The sequence below is a fragment of the Petromyzon marinus genome, chromosome 75 (genome assembly GCF_048934315.1).
Source record: "Petromyzon marinus isolate PM22_M1 ecotype Great Lakes invasive population chromosome 75, UKy_Petmar_22M1.pri1.0, whole genome shotgun sequence".
NCBI lineage: Eukaryota > Metazoa > Chordata > Hyperoartia > Petromyzontiformes > Petromyzontidae > Petromyzon > Petromyzon marinus.
Genome location: NC_133741.1, coordinates 4,563,804 through 4,575,145, shown reverse-complemented (window position 1 = coordinate 4,575,145; position 11,342 = coordinate 4,563,804). Strand labels below are relative to the sequence as shown.

The following is an 11,342-nucleotide window of genomic DNA, read 5'->3' as shown; positions in this document are numbered from 1 at the left end:
GTGTGGTGTGGTGAGTGTGGTGAGTGTGGTGAGCGTGGTGAGTGTTGTGAGTGTGGTGAGTGTGGTGAGTATGGTGTGGTGAGTGTGGTGTGGTGAACGTGGTGAGCGTGGTGAGTGTTACTGGTGAGTGTGGTGAGTGTGGTGTGGTGAGTATGGTGAGTGTTACTGGTGAGTGTGGTGAGCGTGGTGAGTGTTGTGAGTGTGGTGAGTGTGGTGAGTGTGGTGAGTGTTGTGAGTGTGGTGAGTGTGGTGAGTGTGGTGTGGTGAGTGTGGTGAGTGTGGTGAGTGTGGTGTGGTGAGTGTGGTGAGTGTGGTGAGCGTGGTGAGTGTTGTGAGTGTGGTGAGTGTGGTGAGTGTGATGAGTGTGGTGTGGTGAGTGTAGTGTGGTGAGTGTGGTGAGCGTGGTGAGTGTTGTGAGTGTGGTGAGTGTGGTGAGTGTGGTGTGGTGAGTGTGGTGAGTGTTACTGGTGAGTGTGGTGAGCGTGGTGAGTGTTGTGAGTGTGGTGAGTGTGGTGAGTGTGGTGTGGTGAGTGTGGTGTGGTGAACGTGGTGAGCGTGGTGAGTGTGGTGAGTGTGGTGAGTGTGGTGAGTGTTGTGAGTGTGGTGAGTGTGGTGAGTATGGTGTGGTGAGTGTGGTGTGGTGAACGTGGTGAGCGTGGTGAGTGTGGTGAGTGTGGTGAGTGTGGTGAGTGTTACTGGTGAGAGTGGTGAGTGTGGTGATCGTGTTGAGTGTGGTGAGTGTGGTGAGTGTTACTGGTGAGTGTGGTGAGCGTGGTGAGTGTGGTGAGTGTGGTGAGTGTGGTGAGTGTTACTGGTGAGTGTGGTGAGTGTGGTGAGCGTGGTGAGTGTGGTGAGTGTGGTGAGTGTTACTGGTGAGTGTGGTGAGGAGCGTGGTGGTGAGTGTTACTGGTGGTGAGGAGTGTTACTGGTGAGGAGTGTGAGGAGTGTAACTGGTGAGGAGTGTGAGGAGTGTAACTGGTGAGGAGTGTTACTGGTGAGGAGTGTGGTGAGTGTTACTGGTGAGGAGTGTGGTGAGTGTAATTGGTGAGGAGTGTTACTGGTGAGGAGTGTGGTGAGTGTAACTGGTGAGGAGTGTGAGGAGTGTTACTGGTGAGGAGTGTTACTGGTGAGGAGTGTGGTGAGTGTTACTGGTGAGGAGTGTTACTGGTGAGGAGTGTGGTGAGTGTACCTGGTGAGGAGTGTGAGGAGTGTAACTGGTGAGGAGTGTGGTGAGTGTAACTGGTGAGGAGTGTTACTGGTGAGGAGTGTGGAGAGTGTTACTGGTGAGGAGTGTTACTGGTGAGGAGTGTGAGGAGTGTTACTGGTGAGGAGTGTTACTGGTGAGGAGTGTGGTGAGTGTAACTGGTGAGGAGTGTTACTGGTGAGGAGTGTGAGGAGTGTTACTGGTGAGGAGTGTTACTGGTGAGGAGTGTGGAGAGTGTAACTGGTGAGGAGTGTTACTGGTGAGGAGTGTGGAGAGTGTTACTGGTGAGGAGTGTGGTGAGTGTTACTGGTGAGGAGTGTGGTGAGTGTAACTGGTGAGGAGTGTGGTGAGTGTAACTGGTGAGGAGTGTAACTGGTGAGGAGTGTGAGGAGTGTTACTGGTGAGGAGTGTGAGGAGTGTAACTGGTGAGGAGTGTTACTGGTGAGGAGTGTGGAGAGTGTTACTGGTGAGGAGTGTGGTGAGTGTTACTGGTGAGGAGTGTGGTGAGTGTAACTGGTGAGGAGTGTAACTGGTGAGGAGTGTGAGGAGTGTTACTGGTGAGGAGTGTGAGGAGTGTAACTGGTGAGGAGTGTTACTGGTGAGGAGTGTGGTGAGTGTAACTGGTGAGGAGTGTTACTGGTGAGGAGTGTGGTGAGTGTAACTGGTGAGGAGTGTGGTGAGTGTAACTGGTGAGGAGTGTTACTGGTGAGGAGTGTGGTGAGTGTAACTGGTGAGGAGTGTGGTGAGTGTAACTGGTGAGGAGTGTTACTGGTGAGGAGTGTGGTGAGTGTAACTGGTGAGGAGTGTAACTGGTGAGGAGTGTGGTGAGTGTTACTGGTGAGGATTGTGAGGAGTGTTACTGGTGAGGAGTGTGGTGAGTGTAACTGGTGAGGAGTGTAACTGGTGAGGAGTGTGGTGAGTGTAACTGGTGAGGAGTGTTACTGGTGAGGAGTGTGGTGAGTGTAACTGGTGAGGAGTGTAACTGGTGAGGAGTGTGAGGAGTGTAACTGGTGAGGAGTGTTACTGGTGAGGAGTGTGAGGAGTGTAACTGGTGAGGAGTGTAACTGGTGAGGAGTGTGGTGAGTGTAACTGGTGAGGAGTGTGGTGAGTGTAACTGGTGAGGAGTGTTACTGGTGAGGAGTGTGGTGAGTGTAACTGGTGAGGAGTGTTACTGGTGAGGAGTGTGGTGAGTGTAACTGGTGAGGAGTGTTACTGGTGAGGAGTGTGGTGAGTGTAACTGGTGAGGAGTGTAACTGGTGAGGAGTGTGAGGAGTGTTACTGGTGAGGAGTGTGGTGAGTGTAACTGGTGAGGAGTGTGAGGAGTGTTACTGGTGAGGAGTGTGGTGAGTGTTACTGGTGAGGAGTGTTACTGGTGAGGAGTGTGGTGAGTGTAACTGGTGAGGAGTGTAACTGGTGAGGAGTGTGAGGAGTGTAACTGGTGAGGAGTGTTACTGGTGAGGAGTGTGAGGAGTGTAACTGGTGAGGAGTGTAACTGGTGAGGAGTGTGGTGAGTGTAACTGGTGAGGAGTGTGGTGAGTGTAACTGGTGAGGAGTGTTACTGGTGAGGAGTGTGGTGAGTGTAACTGGTGAGGAGTGTTACTGGTGAGGAGTGTGGTGAGTGTAACTGGTGAGGAGTGTTACTGGTGAGGAGTGTGGTGAGTGTAACTGGTGAGGAGTGTAACTGGTGAGGAGTGTGAGGAGTGTTACTGGTGAGGAGTGTGGTGAGTGTAACTGGTGAGGAGTGTGAGGAGTGTTACTGGTGAGGAGTGTGGTGAGTGTTACTGGTGAGGAATGTTACTGGTGAGGAGTGTGAGGAGTGTAACTGGTGAGGAGTGTGGTGAGTGTAACTGGTGAGGAGTGTTACTGGTGAGGAGTGTGGTGAGTGTTACTGGTGAGGAGTGTTACTGGTTAGGAGTGTGAGGAGTGTTACTGGTGAGCTTGGTGAGTGTAACTGGTGAGGAGTGTTACTGGTGAGGAGTGTGGTGAGTGTAACTGGTGAGGAGTGTAACTGGTGAGGAGTGTGAGGAGTGTTACTGGTGAGGAGCGTGAGGAGTGTTACTGATGGTGAGGAGTGTGGTGAGTGTTACTGGTGAGGAGTGTTACTGGTTAGGAGTGTGAGGAGTGTTACCGGTGAGCTTGGTGAGTGTAACTGGTGAGGAGTGTAACTGGTGAGGAGTGTGAGGAGTTTTACTGGTGAGGATGGTGAGGAGTGTAACTGGTGAGGAGTGTGGTGAGTGTAACTGGTGAGGAGTGTTACTGGTGAGGAGTGTAACTGGTGAGGAGTGTGAGGAGTGTTACTGATGGTGAGGAGTGTAACTGGTGAGGAGTGTGAGGAGTGTTACTGGTGAGGAGTGTTACTGGTGAGGATGGTGAGGAGTGTGAAGAGTGTTACTGGTGAGGAGTGTTACCGGTGAGCGTGAGGAGTGTAACTGGTGAGGATGGTGAGGAGTGTGAGGAGTGTTACTGGTGAGGAGTGTGAGGAGTGCAACTGGTGGTGAGGAGTGTTACTGGTGAGGAGTGTGGTGAGTGTAACTGGTGAGGAGTGTGGTGAGTGTAACTGGTGAGGAGTGTTACTGGTGAGGAGTGTGGTGAGTGTAACTGGTGAGGAGTGTGGTGAGTGTAACTGGTGAGGAGTGTTACTGGTGAGGAGTGTGGTGAGTGTAACTGGTGAGGAGTGTAACTGGTGAGGAGTGTGGTGAGTGTAACTGGTGAGGAGTGTTACTGGTGAGGAGTGTGGTGAGTGTTACTGGTGAGGAGTGTGGTGAGTGTAACTGGTGAGGAGTGTTACTGGTGAGGAGTGTGAGGAGTGTAACTGGTGAGGAGTGTTACTGGTGAGGAGTGTGGTGAGTGTAACTGGTGAGGAGTGTTACTGGTGAGGAGTGTGGTGAGTGTAACTGGTGAGGAGTGTAACTGGTGAGGAGTGTGAGGAGTGTTACTGGTGAGGAGTGTGGTGAGTGTAACTGGTGAGGAGTGTGAGGAGTGTAACTGGTGAGGAGTGTGGTGAGTGTTACTGGTGAGGAGTGTGGTGAGTGTAACTGGTGAGGAGTGTTACTGGTGAGGAGTGTGAGGAGTGTAACTGGTGAGGAGTGTTACTGGTGAGGAGTGTGGTGAGTGTAACTGGTGAGGAGTGTTACTGGTGAGGAGTGTGGTGAGTGTAACTGGTGAGGAGTGTAACTGGTGAGGAGTGTGAGGAGTGTTACTGGTGAGGAGTGTGGTGAGTGTAACTGGTGAGGAGTGTGAGGAGTGTTACTGGTGAGGAGTGTGGTGAGTGTTACTGGTGAGGAGTGTTACTGGTGAGGAGTGTGGTGAGTGTAACTGGTGAGGAGTGTAACTGGTGAGGAGTGTGAGGAGTGTAACTGGTGAGGAGTGTTACTGGTGAGGAGTGTGAGGAGTGTAACTGGTGAGGAGTGTGGTGAGTGTAACTGGTGAGGAGTGTGGTGAGTGTAACTGGTGAGGAGTGTTACTGGTGAGGAGTGTGGTGAGTGTAACTGGTGAGGAGTGTTACTGGTGAGGAGTGTGGTGAGTGTAACTGGTGAGGAGTGTTACTGGTGAGGAGTGTGGTGAGTGTAACTGGTGAGGAGTGTAACTGGTGAGGAGTGTGAGGAGTGTTACTGGTGAGGAGTGTGGTGAGTGTAACTGGTGAGGAGTGTGAGGAGTGTTACTGGTGAGGAGTGTGGTGAGTGTTACTGGTGAGGAATGTTACTGGTGAGGAGTGTGAGGAGTGTAACTGGTGAGGAGTGTGGTGAGTGTAACTGGTGAGGAGTGTTACTGGTGAGGAGTGTGGTGAGTGTTACTGGTGAGGAGTGTTACTGGTTAGGAGTGTGAGGAGTGTTACTGGTGAGCTTGGTGAGTGTAACTGGTGAGGAGTGTTACTGGTGAGGAGTGTGGTGAGTGTAACTGGTGAGGAGTGTAACTGGTGAGGAGTGTGAGGAGTGTTACTGGTGAGGAGCGTGAGGAGTGTTACTGATGGTGAGGAGTGTGGTGAGTGTTACTGGTGAGGAGTGTTACTGGTTAGGAGTGTGAGGAGTGTTACCGGTGAGCTTGGTGAGTGTAACTGGTGAGGAGTGTAACTGGTGAGGAGTGTGAGGAGTTTTACTGGTGAGGATGGTGAGGAGTGTAACTGGTGAGGAGTGTGGTGAGTGTAACTGGTGAGGAGTGTTACTGGTGAGGAGTGTAACTGGTGAGGAGTGTGAGGAGTGTTACTGATGGTGAGGAGTGTAACTGGTGAGGAGTGTGAGGAGTGTTACTGGTGAGGAGTGTTACTGGTGAGGATGGTGAGGAGTGTGAAGAGTGTTACTGGTGAGGAGTGTTACCGGTGAGCGTGAGGAGTGTAACTGGTGAGGATGGTGAGGAGTGTGAGGAGTGTTACTGGTGAGGAGTGTGAGGAGTGCAACTGGTGGTGAGGAGTGTTACTGGTGAGGAGTGTTACCGGTGAGCGTGAGGAGTATTACTGGTGAGGATGGTGAGGAGTGTGAAGAGTGTGAGGAGTGTAACTGGTGAGGAGTGTTACCGGTGAGTGTGAGGAGTGTTACCGGTGAGTGTGAGGAGTGTTACCTGTGAGTGTGAGGAGTGTTACCTGTGAGTGTGAGGAGTGTGAGGAGTGTTACCTGTGAGTGTGAGGAGTGTTACCTGTGAGTGTTACCTGTGAGTGTTACCTGTGAGTGTTACCTGTGAGTGTGAGGAGTGTGAGGAGTGTTACCTGTGAGTGTTACCTGTGAGTGTTACCTGTGAGTGTTACCTGTGAGTGTGAGGAGTGTTACCTGTGAGTGTTACCTGTGAGTGTTACCTGTGAGTGTTACCTGTGAGTGTGAGGAGTGTTACCTGTGAGTGTTACCTGTGAGTGTTACCTGTGAGTGTGAGGAGTGTTACCTGTGAGTGTTACCTGTGAGTGTTACCTGTGAGTGTTACCTGTGAGTGTGAGGAGTGTTACCTGTGAGTGTTACCTGTGAGTGTTACCTGTGAGTGTTACCTGTGAGTGTTACCTGTGAGTGTGAGGAGTGTTACCTGTGAGTGTTACCTGTGAGTGTTACCTGTGAGTGTTACCTGTGAGTGTGAGGAGTGTTACCTGTGAGTGTTACCTGTGAGTGTTACCTGTGAGTGTTACCTGTGAGTGTGAGGAGTGTTAACTGTGAGTGTTACCTGTGAGTGTTACCTGTGAGTGTGAGGAGTGTTACCTGTGAGTGTTACCTGTGAGTGTTACCTGTGAGTGTGAGGAGTGTTACCTGTGAGTGTTACCTGTGAGTGTTACCTGTGAGTGTTACCTGTGAGTGTGAGGAGTGTTACCTGTGAGTGTTACCTGTGAGTGTTACCTGTGAGTGTTACCTGTGAGTGTTACCTGTGAGTGTGAGGAGTGTTACCTGTGAGTGTTACCTGTGAGTGTTACCTGTGAGTGTTACCTGTGAGTGTGAGGAGTGTTACCTGTGAGTGTTACCTGTGAGTGTGAGGAGTGTTACCTGTGAGTGTTACCTGTGAGTGTTACCTGTGAGTGTTACCTGTGAGTGTTACCTGTGAGTGTGAGGAGTGTTACCTGTGAGTGTTACCTGTGAGTGTTACCTGTGAGTGTTACCTGTGAGTGTGAGGAGTGTTACCTGTGAGTGTTACCTGTGAGTGTTACCTGTGAGTGTTACCTGTGAGTGTGAGGAGTGTTACCTGTGAGTGTTACCTGTGAGTGTGAGGAGTGTTACCTGTGAGTGTTACCTGTGAGTGTTACCTGTGAGTGTTACCTGTGAGTGTGAGGAGTGTTACCTGTGAGTGTTACCTGTGAGTGTTACCTGTGAGTGTTACCTGTGAGTGTGAGGAGTGTTACCTGTGAGTGTTACCTGTGAGTGTGAGGAGTGTTACCTGTGAGTGTTACCTGTGAGTGTTACCTGTGAGTGTTACCTGTGAGTGTTACCTGTGAGTGTGAGGAGTGTTACCTGTGAGTGTTACCTGTGAGTGTTACCTGTGAGTGTTACCTGTGAGTGTGAGGAGTGTTACCTGTGAGTGTTACCTGTGAGTGTTACCTGTGAGTGTTACCTGTGAGTGTGAGGAGTGTTACCTGTGAGTGTTACCTGTGAGTGTGAGGAGTGTTACCTGTGAGTGTTACCTGTGAGTGTTACCTGTGAGTGTTACCTGTGAGTGTGAGGAGTGTTACCTGTGAGTGTTACCTGTGAGTGTTACCTGTGAGTGTTACCTGTGAGTGTGAGGAGTGTTACCTGTGAGTGTTACCTGTGAGTGTGAGGAGTGTTACCTGTGAGTGTTACCTGTGAGTGTTACCTGTGAGTGTTACCTGTGAGTGTGAGGAGTGTTACCTGTGAGTGTTACCTGTGAGTGTTACCTGTGAGTGTTACCTGTGAGTGTGAGGAGTGTTACCTGTGAGTGTTACCTGTGAGTGTTACCTGTGAGTGTTACCTGTGAGTGTGAGGAGTGTTACCTGTGAGTGTTACCTGTGAGTGTTACCTGTGAGTGTTACCTGTGAGTGTGAGGAGTGTTACCTGTGAGTGTTACCTGTGAGTGTTACCTGTGAGTGTGAGGAGTGTTACCTGTGAGTGTTACCTGTGAGTGTGAGGAGTGTTACCTGTGAGTGTTACCTGTGAGTGTTACCTATGAGTGTGAGGAGTGTTACCTGTGAGTGTTACCTGTGAGTGTTACCTGTGAGTGTTACCTGTGAGTGTGAGGAGTGTTACCTGTGAGTGTTACCTGTGAGTGTTACCTATGAGTGTGAGGAGTGTTACCTGTGAGTGTTACCTGTGAGTGTTACCTGTGAGTGTTACCTGTGAGTGTGAGGAGTGTTACCTGTGAGTGTTACCTGTGAGTGTTACCTATGAGTGTGAGGAGTGTTACCTGTGAGTGTTACCTGTGAGTGTTACCTGTGAGTGTTACCTGTGAGTGTGAGGAGTGTTACCTGTGAGTGTTACCTGTGAGTGTTACCTGTGAGTGTGAGGAGTGTTACCTGTGAGTGTTACCTGTGAGTGTGAGGAGTGTTACCTGTGAGTGTTACCTGTGAGTGTTACCTGTGAGTGTGAGGAGTGTTACCTGTGAGTGTTACCTGTGAGTGTTACCTGTGAGTGTTACCTGTGAGTGTGAGGAGTGTTACCTGTGAGTGTTACCTGTGAGTGTTACCTGTGAGTGTGAGGAGTGTTACCTGTGAGTGTTACCTGTGAGTGTTACCTGTGAGTGTTACCTGTGAGTGTGAGGAGTGTTACCTGTGAGTGTTACCTGTGAGTGTTACCTGTGAGTGTTACCTGTGAGTGTTACCTGTGAGTGTGAGGAGTGTTACCTGTGAGTGTTACCTGTGAGTGTTACCTGTGAGTGTTACCTGTGAGTGTGAGGAGTGTTACCTGTGAGTGTTACCTGTGAGTGTTACCTGTGAGTGTTACCTGTGAGTGTGAGGAGTGTTACCTGTGAGTGTGAGGAGTGTTACCTTTGAGTGTTACCTGTGAGTGTTACCTGTGAGTGTTACCTGTGAGTATTACCTGTGAGTGTGAGGAGTGTTACCTGTGAGTGTGAGGAGTGTTACCTGTGAGTGTTACCTGTGAGTGTGAGGAGTGTTACCTGTGAGTGTTACCTGTGAGTGTTACCTGTGAGTGTTACCTGTGAGTGTGAGGAGTGTTACCTGTGAGTGTTACCTGTGAGTGTGAGGAGTGTTACCTGTGAGTGTTACCTGTGAGTGTTACCTGTGAGTGTGAGGAGTGTTACCTGTGAGTGTGAGGAGTGTTACCTGTGAGTGTTACCTGTGAGTGTTACCTGTGAGTGTGAGGAGTGTTACCTGTGAGTGTTACCTGTGAGTGTTACCTGTGAGTGTGAGGAGTGTTACCTGTGAGTGTTACCTGTGAGTGTGAGGAGTGTTACCTGTGAGTGTTACCTGTGAGTGTGAGGAGTGTGAGGAGTGTTACCTGTGAGTGTGAGGAGTGTTACCTGTGAGTGTTACCTGTGAGTGTTACCTGTGAGTGTTACCTGTGAGTGTGAGGAGTGTGAGGAGTGTTACCTGTGAGTGTTACCTGTGAGTGTGAGGAGTGTTACCTGTGAGTGTTACCTGTGAGTGTGAGGAGTGTTACCTGTGAGTGTGAGGAGTGTTACCTGTGAGTGTGAGGAGTGTTACCTGTGAGTGTTACCTGTGAGTGTTACCTGTGAGTGTGAGGAGTGTGAGGAGTGTTACCTGTGAGTGTTACCTGTGAGTGTGAGGAGTGTTACCTGTGAGTGTTACCTGTGAGTGTTACCTGTGAGTGTGAGGAGTGTTACCTGTGAGTGTTACCTGTGAGTGTTACCTGTGAGTGTGAGGAGTGTTACCTGTGAGTGTTACCTGTGAGTGTTACCTGTGAGTGTTACCTGTGAGTGTGAGGAGTGTTACCTGTGAGTGTGAGGAGTGTTACCTGTGAGTGTTACCTGTGAGTGTTACCTGTGAGTGTTACCTGTGAGTGTGAGGAGTGTTACCTGTGAGTGTTACCTGTGAGTGTTACCTGTGAGTGTGAGGAGTGTTACCTGTGAGTGTTACCTGTGAGTGTTACCTGTGAGTGTTACCTGTGAGTGTTACCTGTGAGTGTGAGGAGTGTTACCTGTGAGTGTTACCTGTGAGTGTTACCTGTGAGTGTTACCGGTGAGTGTGAGGAGTGTTACCTGTGAGTGTTACCTGTGAGTGTTACCTGTGAGTGTTACCTGTGAGTGTGAGGAGTGTTACCTGTGAGTGTTACCTGTGAGTGTTACCTGTGAGTGTTACCTGTGAGTGTGAGGAGTGTTAACTGTGAGTGTTACCTGTGAGTGTTACCTGTGAGTGTGAGGAGTGTTACCTGTGAGTGTTACCTGTGAGTGTTACCTGTGAGTGTGAGGAGTGTTACCTGTGAGTGTTACCTGTGAGTGTTACCTGTGAGTGTTACCTGTGAGTGTGAGGAGTGTTACCTGTGAGTGTTACCTGTGAGTGTTACCTGTGAGTGTTACCTGTGAGTGTTACCTGTGAGTGTGAGGAGTGTTACCTGTAAGTGTTACCTGTGAGTGTTACCTGTGAGTGTTACCTGTGAGTGTGAGGAGTGTTACCTGTGAGTGTTACCTGTGAGTGTGAGGAGTGTTACCTGTGAGTGTTACCTGTGAGTGTTACCTGTGAGTGTTACCTGTGAGTGTGAGGAGTGTTACCTGTGAGTGTTACCTGTGAGTGTTACCTGTGAGTGTTACCTGTGAGTGTGAGGAGTGTTACCTGTGAGTGTTACCTGTGAGTGTTACCTGTGAGTGTTACCTGTGAGTGTGAGGAGTGTTACCTGTGAGTGTTACCTGTGAGTGTTACCTGTGAGTGTTACCTGTGAGTGTGAGGAGTGTTACCTGTGAGTGTTACCTGTGAGTGTTACCTGTGAGTGTTACCTGTGAGTGTGAGGAGTGTTACCTGTGAGTGTTACCTGTGAGTGTTACCTGTGAGTGTTACCTGTGAGTGTGAGGAGTGTTACCTGTGAGTGTTACCTGTGAGTGTTACCTGTGAGTGTTACCTGTGAGTGTGAGGAGTGTTACCTGTGAGTGTTACCTGTGAGTGTTACCTGTGAGTGTTACCTGTGAGTGTGAGGAGTGTTACCTGTGAGTGTTACCTGTGAGTGTTACCTGTGAGTGTTACCTGTGAGTGTGAGGAGTGTTACCTGTGAGTGTTACCTGTGAGTGTTACCTATGAGTGTTAGGAGTGTTACCTGTGAGTGTTACCTGTGAGTGTTACCTGTGAGTGTTACCTGTGAGTGTTACCTGTGAGTGTGAGGAGTGTTACCTGTGAGTGTTACCTGTGAGTGTTACCTGTGAGTGTTACCTGTGAGTGTGAGGAGTGTTACCTGTGAGTGTTACCTGTGAGTGTGAGGAGTGTTACCTGTGAGTGTTACCTGTGAGTGTTACCTGTGAGTGTGAGGAGTGTTACCTGTGAGTGTTACCTGTGAGTGTGAGGAGTGTTACCTGTGAGTGTTACCTGTGAGTGTTACCTGTGAGTGTTACCTATGAGTGTGAGGAGTGTTACCTGTGAGTGTTACCTGTGAGTGTTACCTGTGAGTGTTACCTGTGAGTGTGAGGAGTGTTACCTGTGAGTGTTACCTGTGAGTGTTACCTGTGAGTGTGAGGAGTGTTACCTGTGAGTGTTACCTGTGAGTGTGAGGAGTGTTACCTGTGAGTGTTACCTGTGAGTGTTACCTGTGAGTGTTAC

At 49.8% G+C, this 11,342-nt stretch overlaps 1 long non-coding RNA gene across 1 annotated transcript in view; it reads right to left on the bottom strand.

Moving 5' to 3' along the window:
* Positions 1–1,385: 1,385 nt before the first annotated feature.
* LOC142907144 (uncharacterized) overlaps positions 1,386–11,342 on the bottom strand; it is an 11,932-nt gene continuing 1,975 nt past the window's right edge. Inside the window, exons 2-3 of the long non-coding RNA XR_012930840.1 lie at positions 8,681–11,342; positions 1,386–8,606 (exon numbers count right to left, since the gene is read on the bottom strand). The exon at positions 8,681–11,342 is cut by the window's right edge and continues 637 nt beyond it. This is a non-coding gene — a long non-coding RNA (uncharacterized LOC142907144). The remainder of the gene's footprint in view (positions 8,607–8,680) is intronic.